The sequence below is a fragment of the Papio anubis genome, chromosome 10 (assembly GCF_008728515.1).
Source record: "Papio anubis isolate 15944 chromosome 10, Panubis1.0, whole genome shotgun sequence".
Taxonomy (NCBI): Eukaryota; Metazoa; Chordata; class Mammalia; order Primates; family Cercopithecidae; genus Papio; species Papio anubis.
The window spans coordinates 100,576,974-100,589,527 of record NC_044985.1 but is presented as its reverse complement, the minus strand read 5'-3'; the positions used below and the strand labels follow the sequence as shown (position 1 = coordinate 100,589,527).

Genomic DNA, 12,554 nt, shown 5'->3' with positions numbered 1-12,554 from the left:
GTCATACGATGCCTGCTGGTCGTTGAGCAGATTGAATGAGATGTGTTACATGCACACCGCGCCGTGCCTGGCACATAGCTGTTCATTCCCATCACTGGTATTGCTGCGTGGTCTCCCGGGAAGATTTCGCCAAACCTGCCTCCTCCCTTTTCACCACATTTTGCCTGAACTCTACACTGGGGCTTTGCAGCAGGCTTGGTTTTGCCCATGGCTGCCTCGCTCCGAAGACACCGGGGTGGAGTCTCGTTCACCTGGCACCTCCCCAAGACAAGCACAGATGAGGCCCCGTGAATGTCGAATTCCTTCTGCTCCCGTCTCCTGAGCTCCCGCCACCGACACCCACTCCAAGCGAAGGCCCCTTTCACTCTGACTCCACAGAAGTCATGTGTCAGAGACTGAGTGTGTGACAGATGTGTGTGCGTGAGAACATGAGTGCGTCTATGTGGGTGAGTGTGAGAGAGTGTGTGAGAAATGCATGTGTGTGTGAGGGCATAAGTGTGAGTGTGTCTTCGTGGGTGTGTGAGTGTGAGTGCATCTGTGGGAGAGTGTGAGAGTGTGTGACAAATGAGTGCGAGTGTGAGGGTGTGTGTCCATGTGGAGCACTTGCTGTGTGTAAGTTTGAGTGTGTGACAAATAGGTGTGTGTGAGGGTTAGTGTGTGTGTGTCTATGTGGGTGTGTGAGTGTGAGAGTGTATGTGACAAAAATGGGTGTGAGATAGTGTGAGGCGTCTATGTGGGTGTGAGTGTGTATGTGTGACAAAGTGTGAGGGTTTGAGTGTGAGTGCATCTGTGGGTGTGTGAGTGTGACAGAGTGTGAGTGTGTGATATGAGTGTGTGAGAGAGTGTGAGTATCATTGTGTCCATGTGGGTGTGAGTGTGTCTATGTGGGTATGAGTGTATGACAAATGTGTGTGTATGAGTCTGTGAGAGTATGAGTGTGACTATATGTGGATAAGTATCAGGGAGCATGTGACGAATGTGTGTGCAAGTGTATCTGGCCATGAGTATGAGGCGTCTATGTAGGTGTGTGGGTGTGAGAGTGAGCGTGTGACAAATGTGTGCTCGCGTGTGTGAGGGCATGAGCATGAGTGCATCTATGTGGGCATGTGAGTGTGAGATGTGTGAGTGGGGGTGTGGTGTATGAAAGTGAGTCTATGTGTGCATGTCTGTGTCAGAGTATGCGGGTGTGAATATAAGAATGTGTTGGAGAATGTGTATTGTGAGAATGTGTGAGAGTACTGTGAGAATACATATGCCTGTATGAGAATGTGCAGGTGAGTGTGAGAGAGTACGTGTGAGTGCAGTGTACATATGAGTATGAGGTGTATTGTGGGATTATGTGTGAGAGAGTATGTGTGTGTGTTTATATGCACATAAAAGGTGTATGTGTGAGTGCACGGTGTGTACATGTGAGTGCACATATGCATGTATGAGAAGGTGTGTGAGAGAGAAGATGTGTGAGTTGCATACCCATGTATGAGGGATGTGTGTGTGTGAGTGCATGTATGTGTGTATGTGTGTAGCTCATGTTTATTGGGCATTTGCTGTGTGCCAGGCATTTTACTTATCAGCAACAAGTAAACTCACAGAGGTACTCATTATTTCCATTTTTTCAGAAAAGATAATAATAATTAGGTACAAAGAAATTAACTTGCCAAGGGAGCCCAGATTCAACCCAGAAAGTGTGACAATAATGCTTGTGTGTGCAACTACTAGAATTACTGCTAGAAATGGCTGCTTCAAGATTCTGTCTCACCCCCATGTCCCTGAGATCTGAAATCAAGGAGTGTGAGTGTGAATGACTCAGTAACCAGGAAATGAAAACTGGGCAACTTGGGCAGGGGCCAGAAAGCAGAGTAGAAGAATGGGAACCACACAGAGGTCTTACGGTTCTCAAGTATTCAAACAAGCTGGTCTCTGCAGAGCGCCCCTCTTGAGCTGGGGTTGAGCGGTTTCCAGGCCTAGAAATCAGCCTGATACCAGGAGAGTGCCAGTTGGCCTGTAAGCAGCAGCCATTTGTTCCTGGTTGAAGCCAAGCCACTTGGAGTTGTAGGATCAGCAGATGTCAGGGCAGGGGTGGGGCTGCAGGAACCCAAGTGAGCAATCATCCCATTATTGGTCACTCACGCTTCCAGGGGAGCTACAGTGGTTGTTCCCAAAATGAGGCCCCAGGACCACAGACAGCAGGATTCACATGGAGAGTTTGCTAAATTGCAGATTCCTGAGACCCATTCTCCTGGATCACAGTCTCTGGGATATGATCTTAAAATCTGCATTTTTAACAAGAACCTCTGGTAATTCTGATTTGCTGTCAAATCAGAGAATCACCAACCTACAGACATGCATAACTGTCTGTCCTAGAGCATTAAGAATGATGGGCTGGGCGTGGTAACTCACACCTGTAACCAGCACTTTGGGAGACCGAAGCAGGCAGATGACTTGAGCCCAGGAGTTTGAGACCAGCCTGGGCAATATAGCGAGACCTTGCCTCTATTTAAAAACAGGAAAAAAAAAAAAAAAAAAAAAAGAGTGATAAAAATAAATTGTTTTTGTGAAATTAATGATATTCACAATATATGCATTGGCGAAAGCAGTTTAGAAACACTCAGGATGTGAACCTGTGGAGACCTAGGCTGCACCTAGGATGGCTTCTGGAACTCGACCCCCCAGCAGCCCTGTGTCCAGTCATTGGCCAAGAGAAGCTTTAATTGCCTAATGCCAATAATCAGGGTAACCAGCTCCCGCCTTTGAAATTGTGTTGTTTCTGCCTTAAATAAACTGGTGGAAGATAAGAGGATCTACAAGGACAGAGATCAGGGACTTATTTAAGCAAAGCAGATGCCTGTTTGATCATGAATGCTTATCTAATCATCATAGGGATGAATCTGGTCTGAGACTTGCTTTCATTAGAAGACGCTGGCGAGGATGAGAAGGAACAGCTAATCCCACCCAACTTACGTTTCCTTGGTTCTACCATTAACCACTAAAAAGCACCCTACAGTTGTGCTCAAACAGATTGACTCAGGTTGGCTTGTAACAAGACAGACAACCCAGTAGTGACTCACTTATTATGGGACAAGCAGAAGACACATTTTCAAGTGCTCACAATTGTGGTTGGGGTACCCTAGACCACCTGCTTTGGATTCACCTAAGGAGCTAAGGTGCAAATTTCTCAGCCCCTCCCCAGACCTATTGAATCAGAATCAATTGGGGTAGGGGGAGATTGTCTAGAAAGGACATGTTTTAGAAAGCACTCCAGTGATTTTCTGCACACTAAAATTTGAGAACCACTGCTAAGAAAATCTTTTCTTGCCAGGCGCGGTGGCTCAAGCCTATAATCCCAGCACTTTGGGAGGCTGAGACGGGTGGATCACGAGGTCAGGAGATCGAGACCATCCTGGCTGACACGGTGAAACCCCGTCTCTACCAAAAAAAAAAAAAAAAATACAAAAAACTAGCCGGGCGTGGTGGCGGGCACCTGTAGTCCCAGCTACTCAGGAGGCTGAAGCAGGAGAATGGTGTGAACCTGGGAGGAGGAGCTTGTAATGAGCTGAGATCGCACCACTGCACTCCAGCCTGGGTGACAGAGCAAGACTCCGTCTCAAAAAATAAAATTAAAAATTAAAAAAAAAAAAAAAGAAAATCTTTTCTTGCTTCCCCACTCCCAGGGTCAAAGCTCATCACTGGTAAGGCCGACCTCCAGAGAATGAGTATTAACTACTTATCCTTCTTCCTTAATTGCATCTCCTGGTCTACTTCTGAGAAGAGGAGAGCCATCCAGGAGGCCAAAGTAGAAATAAGTCAGAAATAAGGGGGCTGTGGTTTGTGAACTCCACTGTTGAGCATTCAAACAGGGCAGGGTGCGGTGACTCACGCCTGTAATCCCAGCACTTTGGGAGGCCAAGGCAGGCAGATCACAAGGTCAAGAGATCGAGACTATCCTGGCCAATATGGTAAATCCCCAACATGGAAACCTCTACCAAAAATACAAAAAATTAGCTGGATAAGATGGCACGTGCCTGTAGTCCCAGTTACTCGGGAGGCTGATGCAGGAGAATAATTGAACCTGGAAGGCGGAGGTTGCAGTGAGCCAAGATTGCGCCAATGCACTCTAGCCTGGCGACAGAATGAGACTCTGTCTCAAAACAAAACAAAACCAAAAAAAAAGAATTCAAACAGGAGAGTATACCTCCCCAACTCTGACCACCTTGCAAGGCCATCTGCCAACCATGGTCACCACTCAGCAGCTGCTAGGAAGATGGCGCCCGGCAGAGAGAAAATATCTCAAAGAAGCAGGGGTGAGAATGGCCCTGCAAAATTGGTTCAATGACTAAACCAGATGGTGCCATCTCTGATGGCAAAAGCTTCACTATAAAAACTAAGAGCACTCTGAAAACAACACGGTTTTCTTCTAACCTTGCAGAGAAGTATGAGAGAACCACAGGTGATGGCAGAAAAGTCTCAGACTATTTGTCTGCGACGTTACAAAGCATGCATTGGTTCAACACTGGGAATGGGATGAGGAAGGAAAAACGCAAGAAAAAAAGTGGGAGACAAAATAGTAGGGATAGAATGCATTATGAACAATGTCACCTGTACTGAGATCTGTGAAAATAAAAAGAAGCAGAATAAAAATTTCCTTACTGCTTTGGAGAGCAATTAGCTGATAGAAGGAATAATTACAGTTCAATGAACTGAAATCTCCATCCTGCCTATTTATTTTTGTTTTTATTTTTCTATTACTGTGTTTAATTATCTTCATCACAAATATTTTACATACAGCTATTTTAAAGTGTTGGCTTAGATTAGGATCAGCCTTTGGTTAGTAAATAAATGTGTGTTTTTGCTCAAAATAAAATAAAATAAGGAATTCAAGCAAGAGGCAAACATCCAACATTGTTTCTAGCTATTATCCCAACAGGGAAGTTATCATTCAGGTGTATGCTTGTAGGACCTGACGAAGTTCTAAAATTTTTATAATTACTCCTGCATTTAGCAAAACAAAGATGTAGGCAGGTGGGGTGGGGAGGTGATGGGCTTGTCTTTGGAGGCAGCGAGGAAAGTGGAGCCAGGAGGAGAGTGTTCCACTCCGCCTTTATTGGGGGAGAAGCAGGTTAAAGAACAGAAAGGATGGCGGCAGTTCCCAAGAACAGGTAGGTTCATCACCTACCGTAATGAACCAAAATCACAGGGGCTGCTGTCCCTGGGGCAGGGACTCAGAGCCAGGCCTTGGACTCAATACTTGCCTTATCCAATCCCAACTCTCCCAGTCAGCCAAAGGTTATGTCTAGTTTTTATCTTTACAGATAAAGACACTGAAACTCAGAGGGGTTCAGTGACCTACCTGGGACACTCAGCTTGAAAGTGGCAGAGTCCTGAAGGTGACCTGCATCAGAAAGTGTTCCAGGCACAGGGGAGACATGGCAAGGCCTGGGAGTGGGAGGGAGCAGGAGAAATTCGAGAACCAGAACCTGAAGGGCGAGCCATGAGAATGGGGCACGGAGCATTTGGGAGCCGGGGAGCGGGGACCAGGCCTCTCTCCATGCTGAGTTATCGGGAGCACAACCAGCACTGATGAAGCAACTGCCATGTGCCAGGCATCAGGGGAAGTGCTCCCTCTGCTCTCAGAGACTCTGATCAATGGGAAGAAAATAGACAAAAGAGCTCATCACTGAGTGACCAAGTGCAAAGACCCAGTGAATCCTGGGGCCAGAACCTGCAGACTCAGCAGCCTCTAAGTCCAGTTTGCTTCATATTTCAGTGCTTGAAAAGACAGGAGTCCCAGAAAGTTCTGCCTTCCCTCCTTTCCTCTCTTCTTCCCTTCCTCCTCGCTCCCTCCCTCCCTCCCTCCCTCCCTTCCTTCCTTCTCTCCTTCCTTCCTTCTCTCCTTCCTTCCTTCTTTCATTTTTGCCAATACAAACTATGAGCCAGACTCTAAGAAACAATTTCCCAAGCATCTTCCCCCTGCCCCGATGTCCATGATTCTGATATCCACTCCAAGAAGTGTGAATTTTCATCATTCCCATTTTAAATTATGAAGAAACTGAGTTCTCACAGCTGGTTGGTGACCCTGCATGGACTTGAACTCTGATTTCCAACTCTCTACGCCTTGCTTCGTGTTGTTTTCCCCATACCCTCTAGTCTCATCCTCGCTTTTTCCTTTCTGAGGCAGCTGTTGAAAAAACCCAGCCAATCCCATGAGCTCCAACCCCACTCCTGCCACGACTGCCATCAGAAGGCGGACAGGCCAGGACAGTAAAAGGGTGCACTGGCATGCTGCCCTGAGAGCAGCGGGTCATGGGCTGTGCCAGGGCTGGGCTCCAGCATGAGCTAAATCTGCCCCTCCCTTCCTGCCCCTGCCCCCTCAACCCGACCCTGGCCAAAGTGGCGGGGAGCAGGAGACTAAAGAAAAGAACATGTTAACCATCTGCAAATATTATGAGAGGTGTGAACACAGAGAGCAAGGATACGATGTATACCCACTCTCCAGGGCACCCACGACTGGGGGCTGGGCTGGAGCAGCTGCTACAGGACCAACTTATAAAAGACACAAAAGAAAGATGAAGGTGGAGGGAGCCTGACCCAGAGGGATTAGGATATGGAATTGCAGAGGGATAGGGGGTCAGGATACAGCTGTAGAAAGGCCTGTGAGATGGCCTGGCTTGAAGAATTTTCAGCCTCACCAGACCCTAGCGGTGGGGTTCACTGCCCCAGCCTCCTGGCTGGGAGTCCGGGCTGGGCTGAGTAGAGGAAGGTCCCTGCTACTGCCTTCCAGAGCTGAGGGGAAGAAAGAAAGGCTGACCTTTGAGGACAGGCTTGGGGTGGGGATGAGGAGACAAGCACTCTACCCTGAAAGATGTGTCTGGCAGCAGAATCTAGAATCCTGGCTGACCCAGAGCCTCATCGTGTGTTTTTTGTTTTCTGTAATGACAAAGATAAAGAGTGGGGAAAATAAACCAATGAAACATGCAGAACTCCTCTCTCACCTGCCTTGACCCTGAAGAAAGCAATCCCATTGGCAGGCTAGGGGCTGGAGGGAGCACACAAGTTCAGTAGCAGGCTCTGAGGTCCCGCCACCATGAGCAGTAACTGGTAGTCTGCTCCACCTCTTCCCACTGCCATCCCCTGGCTTGAGACGATTGTCAGGCTAAGCTGCCCCTGAGATGGACACCAGCACGGGTCACTCAATCTCTGCAAGTGTCGGTCCATCCCCTTACCCCCGCAGCTGTCAGGCAGCCTCTTTGAGAACAGGCTCTGGTTACAGGGTATAAACAGGCCACAGCATCAGCTGGCCCTGATCTGGCCCATGCTGCTGGTGCTTCTAACTTGAGGGGTGGGGAGCGGTGACAAAGCTGGAGGAGGGATTTGCAAAGTGGGATGGCCCCTCTCTCTGCATGCCACCTCGTCCCCTCCTCCCCCACTCATCTGAATTTTCTCCAGAGAATAGAGATCTTCCTTCCCGGCAGTGGTCATGTGTGCCAGTCCCCGTGACCTTGGCATGGGCTGCAATGCACATGAGCCGCCCATCTTCCAAGTCAATCGTGTCAGAAACATGCTGTTTGAGACCAAACACCACTCCCTGTCATCACTGTGCCGACACAGAGATCCGTTTCATTGGAGCAACAAAATCTTCTATGTATTTGTCTTCCTTCCAACCCTAACCAGTGGGTTTGAAAGTTTGTATCTTTTTGGCTCTAGGAGACCCTTGCTGTACCCGAAATGGTATTCTGAATCTCTAAATGCTCAGCCAAGATCTGCAGATGATTAGGGTAAGTGTGCAGTGGGGGCTTCCAGAGTAAATGTTGCAAACCCAACAGAAGGGGCCACTCTCATTCCGGAGGAAAAAACAGAAATTCAAACTGATTTTCCTACTGAAGGGCCACCACCGTATATCCTTCAGAACCAAGGATTGCTGGGGCTGGAATTCTGCCTGGTGACTGAGAACTTCAGAAAGCAGATGACATCTGGGGGACCCATCCGGGTCTATAAATTCCTAATACAGCGCAAATATCCCAAATAGAGTAGAAGAAATCACTGGAAGCTGAAGCAAATAGTATAGATCCAAGAGGAGTGATCAGCTATCAAAAGGGCAGAAAGATTGACTTGACTCAGCCTCAAGGCCACCTCAAGGCTCCTAACTGGCAGGCTTGTGGAATTGTATCTGTAGCTCTCACTTGAGAATTATAGATCAATTTCAGATCAGAACAATGGGCTAGATTGCCGCTATTCAATAGCTGTATAACCTTGGGAGTCTCTTCACCTCTCTGCTAGTCTGTTACCTTCTGATAAAATGCAAGGATCTCCAAATCAAATTCATCCACATGTGCAGATCAACCCACACATATGAATAATACACAGCCTTTTCTATTTTTAAGATGTGAAAAGACAGGGGTGACTAGGAGAACAGGGGGCTTTCAGAAACTGAGAATGTGGAAGACCACCTCTGAATGGAAAGATCAGAAAGAAGAGGAGGCAAGGAACAAAAGAAGAACATCAAAAGACTGAGCTATGGGATCTAGAGGAGGCTCTGTGCATTTCCAACAAGGCCAGGCCAAACCAGGCAGAAATTCTGTGGTTTTAGCTATGCAGCTACCAAGGTCCTCTGCTTTCTATCATTTAAGAAGTAGGTTTGTGCAGGTTTGGAGTGTAGCGTGTATGTGTGTTTTAACTTGGCTAACTTGAAACTTCCTTCCCCCAGATTAATCAAAGAATCAGCATATGACTTACCCAGAATATAGGTCACAGAATTATAGAATGTTATTGCAAGAAGAGGCCTTTGAGGATACACACTTGTAGAAGCACACACACACACCAAGAGTGGCTTAATAAATGCATGTTGAATGAGGACACTTCATTACAGGGTTAAAGAATTATTCATCTATTCAACAATTATTACATACCTATTATGTGCTGGACCTGTGTTAAAATTAGGCCAGTTGCACAAATTCATCTGCTAGAGCAGAAAAAAATATATATTTGATTCAAGGCTGTTTAGCAGTTTAATCAAAAACTAAACTATTTTTTTAAAAGCCCTGAATGATATTTTTTCCCCTATACTTGGACAATCAGGCATATGGGTCTTGGTATAAAAATGTTCCAGATCCAAGTTGGAGTAAGGCATGTGGCTAAAAAGACCTTCAAGCACTTCCAGTCCTTTCTACACTCCTGGAAAGTTTTTAAGAAAAAAAGAAGAGAAAGAAACACCCTTTGGTTTCGGTGTGCACTCTCTGTACTTGCATCTGTCTCTTTGGATATGGTTGGCCAAAGAGTCTGCTAAAAATATAATGAAAGAAGAGGGGTGGGAAGGGGGAAATATAGAGAGAAAATTGAAAAAACTAACCCTGTTCCTTGCTGGCTGCCTCCCCCCAACAAATTCACCACAATGTTTAAGCATGTCACTATTTATCCCTCTTTTTAGCCATATTTTTGACACTTGACATGGGTATATACTGTCTTTTAAATAAAAGGTAAAAGTGCTGTCATTTTTATTCTTCCTGTTGGACTCATGAGTCTCTGAGACTGAGAAAAACTCTCTAGCTTCAGGCAGGTCTTTGTTCTGATTTTGCTGCCTCCCAATGCCTAGGAGGCAGGCTGGGGAGTGGTGGGAAGGGTGTTTGAGCCAATGCCCATTGTATGGGTAGCAGAATCCACCAAGATCCTGAAGGTATACGGGAACCAGTTTAATAGACTTCCAAGGACCAGCCAGCTGGGAATACCCAAGTCTCCGGTTTCTCAGGTTCCAGGATCTGTTCATCCATGTCATGGCTGGAGTTTGCCCAAAGGGAACAGAGGAAGGGAGCTCGGCAGGAGTTAGTCCGGGAGCTGGGTGGTTGGATCATTGGGCTTCTTGGAGTTTGCTTCAGCTCTTCCCTTTCAGCAAAGGTTACTGGAGCAGGCTGGGCCTACTTGGGCTAGGAGAGCTGAGTCATGCATGGGAAGGGACAGCAGCAGCTATAAATTATCTTGTGTGTAAGGCTGGCTTTTGAAAACTCTGGCTTTGGGCTTAGAGGCTTTATTTATATCTCTCACAGGAGTATTTTTCAAACTCATGGCCATGCACTCTGTATTGCTTTGGGGACACTCCAAGCACCTGGTCTCCTCTATGATGAGTCCTGCAGGTGACAGTCCCCAGAGGCCCTGGGCCTGGACTCTGAGTCTGCTGTCACTCACATCCACACGTACACCCCTTGTTGCCAAGGCCAGGACCCCATCTCACACATAGAAGCATGTCCAACATCATTGGCACGATGTTGTGTGCAGACACACAGATGACATTCAGCCAAACACACACACACACACACACAGTCTGTCTCTCGCTCTCTCTCTCTCTCCTTCTCTCTCTCTCTCTCTCTTTCTCCCTTTCTCCCTTTCTCCCCATATGCAAACTACTACAACCCACTGGTTCTCTGCCCATTTCAGAGACAGCCTCTGCTCACTGTGAAACCTGCAACACACAAGAACACTCCACAGGCTGAAGGGCCTCTCCAGGAGTCAGATGCCCACTTCTCTGGCTGAGGAGCATTTTGTAACTGACTGAACACATTTTTTATGTGCTTTGGTAATTTGGTTTGCTTGCTGTTGTTGTTGTTACTCGTACCTTACAAAGTGGATAGCGAGGTACCATAAAATAGAAGCTGCCACATAATTCACACTCTTGAGAACAATTTCTCTGGTCGAATCCTTGCAAATCAGAGTGAGGTGCCATGGAGATGCTGGTCCTCCCTCTTAGATTATCTGGCAAAGAGAAGCAAAATTTCCTGAGCAGAGGTGAAAGAGGGGGCAAGGTTATCTCTTCTAATAAATGTGAATGCTTTTGTCTCTTCTTAGCCCACACTGACATTTTTTCTGTATCTTCCACCTCCCTAGCCTTTTCTTTTCTCTTCTCGGCTTTGTAATTCGATGATTTTTGACAATTTAATAAATTAGTGATTGTTATTTATTTCCCTTGGTTTATTTACCATTATTTGTTTTTAATCAAACAAAGTCTCTTCAAGATAGATAGAAAGTATCTCATTGTGGCCACTTTCCTGAGAGACACAGGAAAAACAAAACACTTTGTTGCCTAGGATCACATAGGACAGTGGCTGTGATGGATTTGAGTCCAACACCTCCAGACCCTGCCTAGCAACTTGCTTCTGGAATGATGACCACAGGTCCCTCTAATTCATCCAGCCCAACTTCTATCCTCTGAGCCCTGTGTCTTCTTATTCAAAGGACATAGGACTGACCTCAACACTCATCACTACCTTTCTGGGAAGCGGTACTCCTAGACTTCGAGGCTAGATTTTATGGGGCTGTCTTTGCCTGTCAGTAGAAAGGATAGTTAGGGCTCTCCATGGGGCAGCAGTGACCCTACTGTTGATTGCCACAAGGCCAGAAATTTGAAAAAAATGTCATAGTTCTTCATTAGGTTAGTGTTCCCCAGTTCCTCCCTTTTCCCACCTGATTTCCCCATCATGATAAGCATATGCTGTTCACACATATCTAATACTCTTATGCCACCATCATCTCTAGCTATCTTCCAAGCACAGATATATATATGAGGAATCACTTTCTCATCCCTGGATCATCCAACCATCTTTCTCCCACCACTCAAACATTACTTAAATTTCTACTTCTCCCACCAGCTTTTTCAGACAATTTATTTTCCTCTCAACTACACAAAGCACTAATTCCTGCCACATATATCTCATGGAAATGTCTGCACCTCATCCTTCCATGGCTGTTCAATGCTTACAGTTTAGTTGTGCTTTTCCGACAATGGGGTGCATGCCAGACAGCTCCACCTGCCCCTCCAAGTCCAACCTTCTCCATCCTGCTGAGCCTCAGGAGACCAACCCCTAGGGGCCCTATTAAGGGGAGTCCCTTGCCCTACAGTTTTCATTTGGATTTGGCCAGTGGGAGGCACTATCTGGAAGTCAGAGAGCGTGAAGAAAGGGGAAGCTGGGAATTTATTCCCTCATTCTCTCCTTGCAGCATTGTTCCAGGTTGTCTGGGCTTCTTACAGCTCCCAGCTCCTCTCTTTGGAGCTACTGTATTAGTTTCCTGTGGCTGCTATAAGGAACTACTGCAAACTTGGTGGGTTAAAAACAACAGCAATGTGTTCTCTCATAGTTCCAGGAGGACAGAAGTCTGGAATCAAGGTGTTGGCAGGGTCACGCTCCCTCTGGAGGCTCTGGGGTCAACGGGATCTGTTCTCTGCCTCTCCCAGCTTCTGGTGGCTGTCAGCATTCCTTGACTTGTGGCCTCATCACACAAATCTCTGTCTCTGTAGTCACATTGCCTCCTCCTCTTCTCTGTGTCTTCTCTTCTGTCTAAAATCCCTCTCTTTCATCTAAAAAGACATTTGTCATTAGATTTAGGGCCCACTTGGATAAACCAGAGTAATCTCCTGATCTCAAGATCCTTAACTTAACGAGATCCGCAAAGACCCCTTTTCCGAATAAGGTCACATTCACAGGTTCCAGGGATGGCCACCAGGCCCAGCTAAATTTTTTTGTATTTTTAGTAGAGACGGGGTTTCACAGTGTTGGCCAGGCTGGTCTCAATCTTCT

At 46.6% G+C, this 12,554-nt stretch overlaps 1 long non-coding RNA gene across 2 annotated transcripts in view; it reads right to left on the bottom strand.

Annotated features, from left to right (window-relative positions):
* Positions 1-9,667: 9,667 nt before the first annotated feature.
* The window catches only part of LOC110740988, a 65,474-nt gene continuing 62,587 nt past the window's right edge, over positions 9,668-12,554 (bottom strand). The window contains exons 2-3 of one of the 2 annotated variants that reach the window (XR_004176723.1): positions 10,598-10,734; positions 9,668-9,920 (exon numbers count right to left, since the gene is read on the bottom strand). This is a non-coding gene — a long non-coding RNA (uncharacterized LOC110740988). Of the gene's footprint in view, positions 10,735-12,554 lie in introns of both variants that reach the window. The other variant, XR_002516441.2, reaches the window with a different exon arrangement.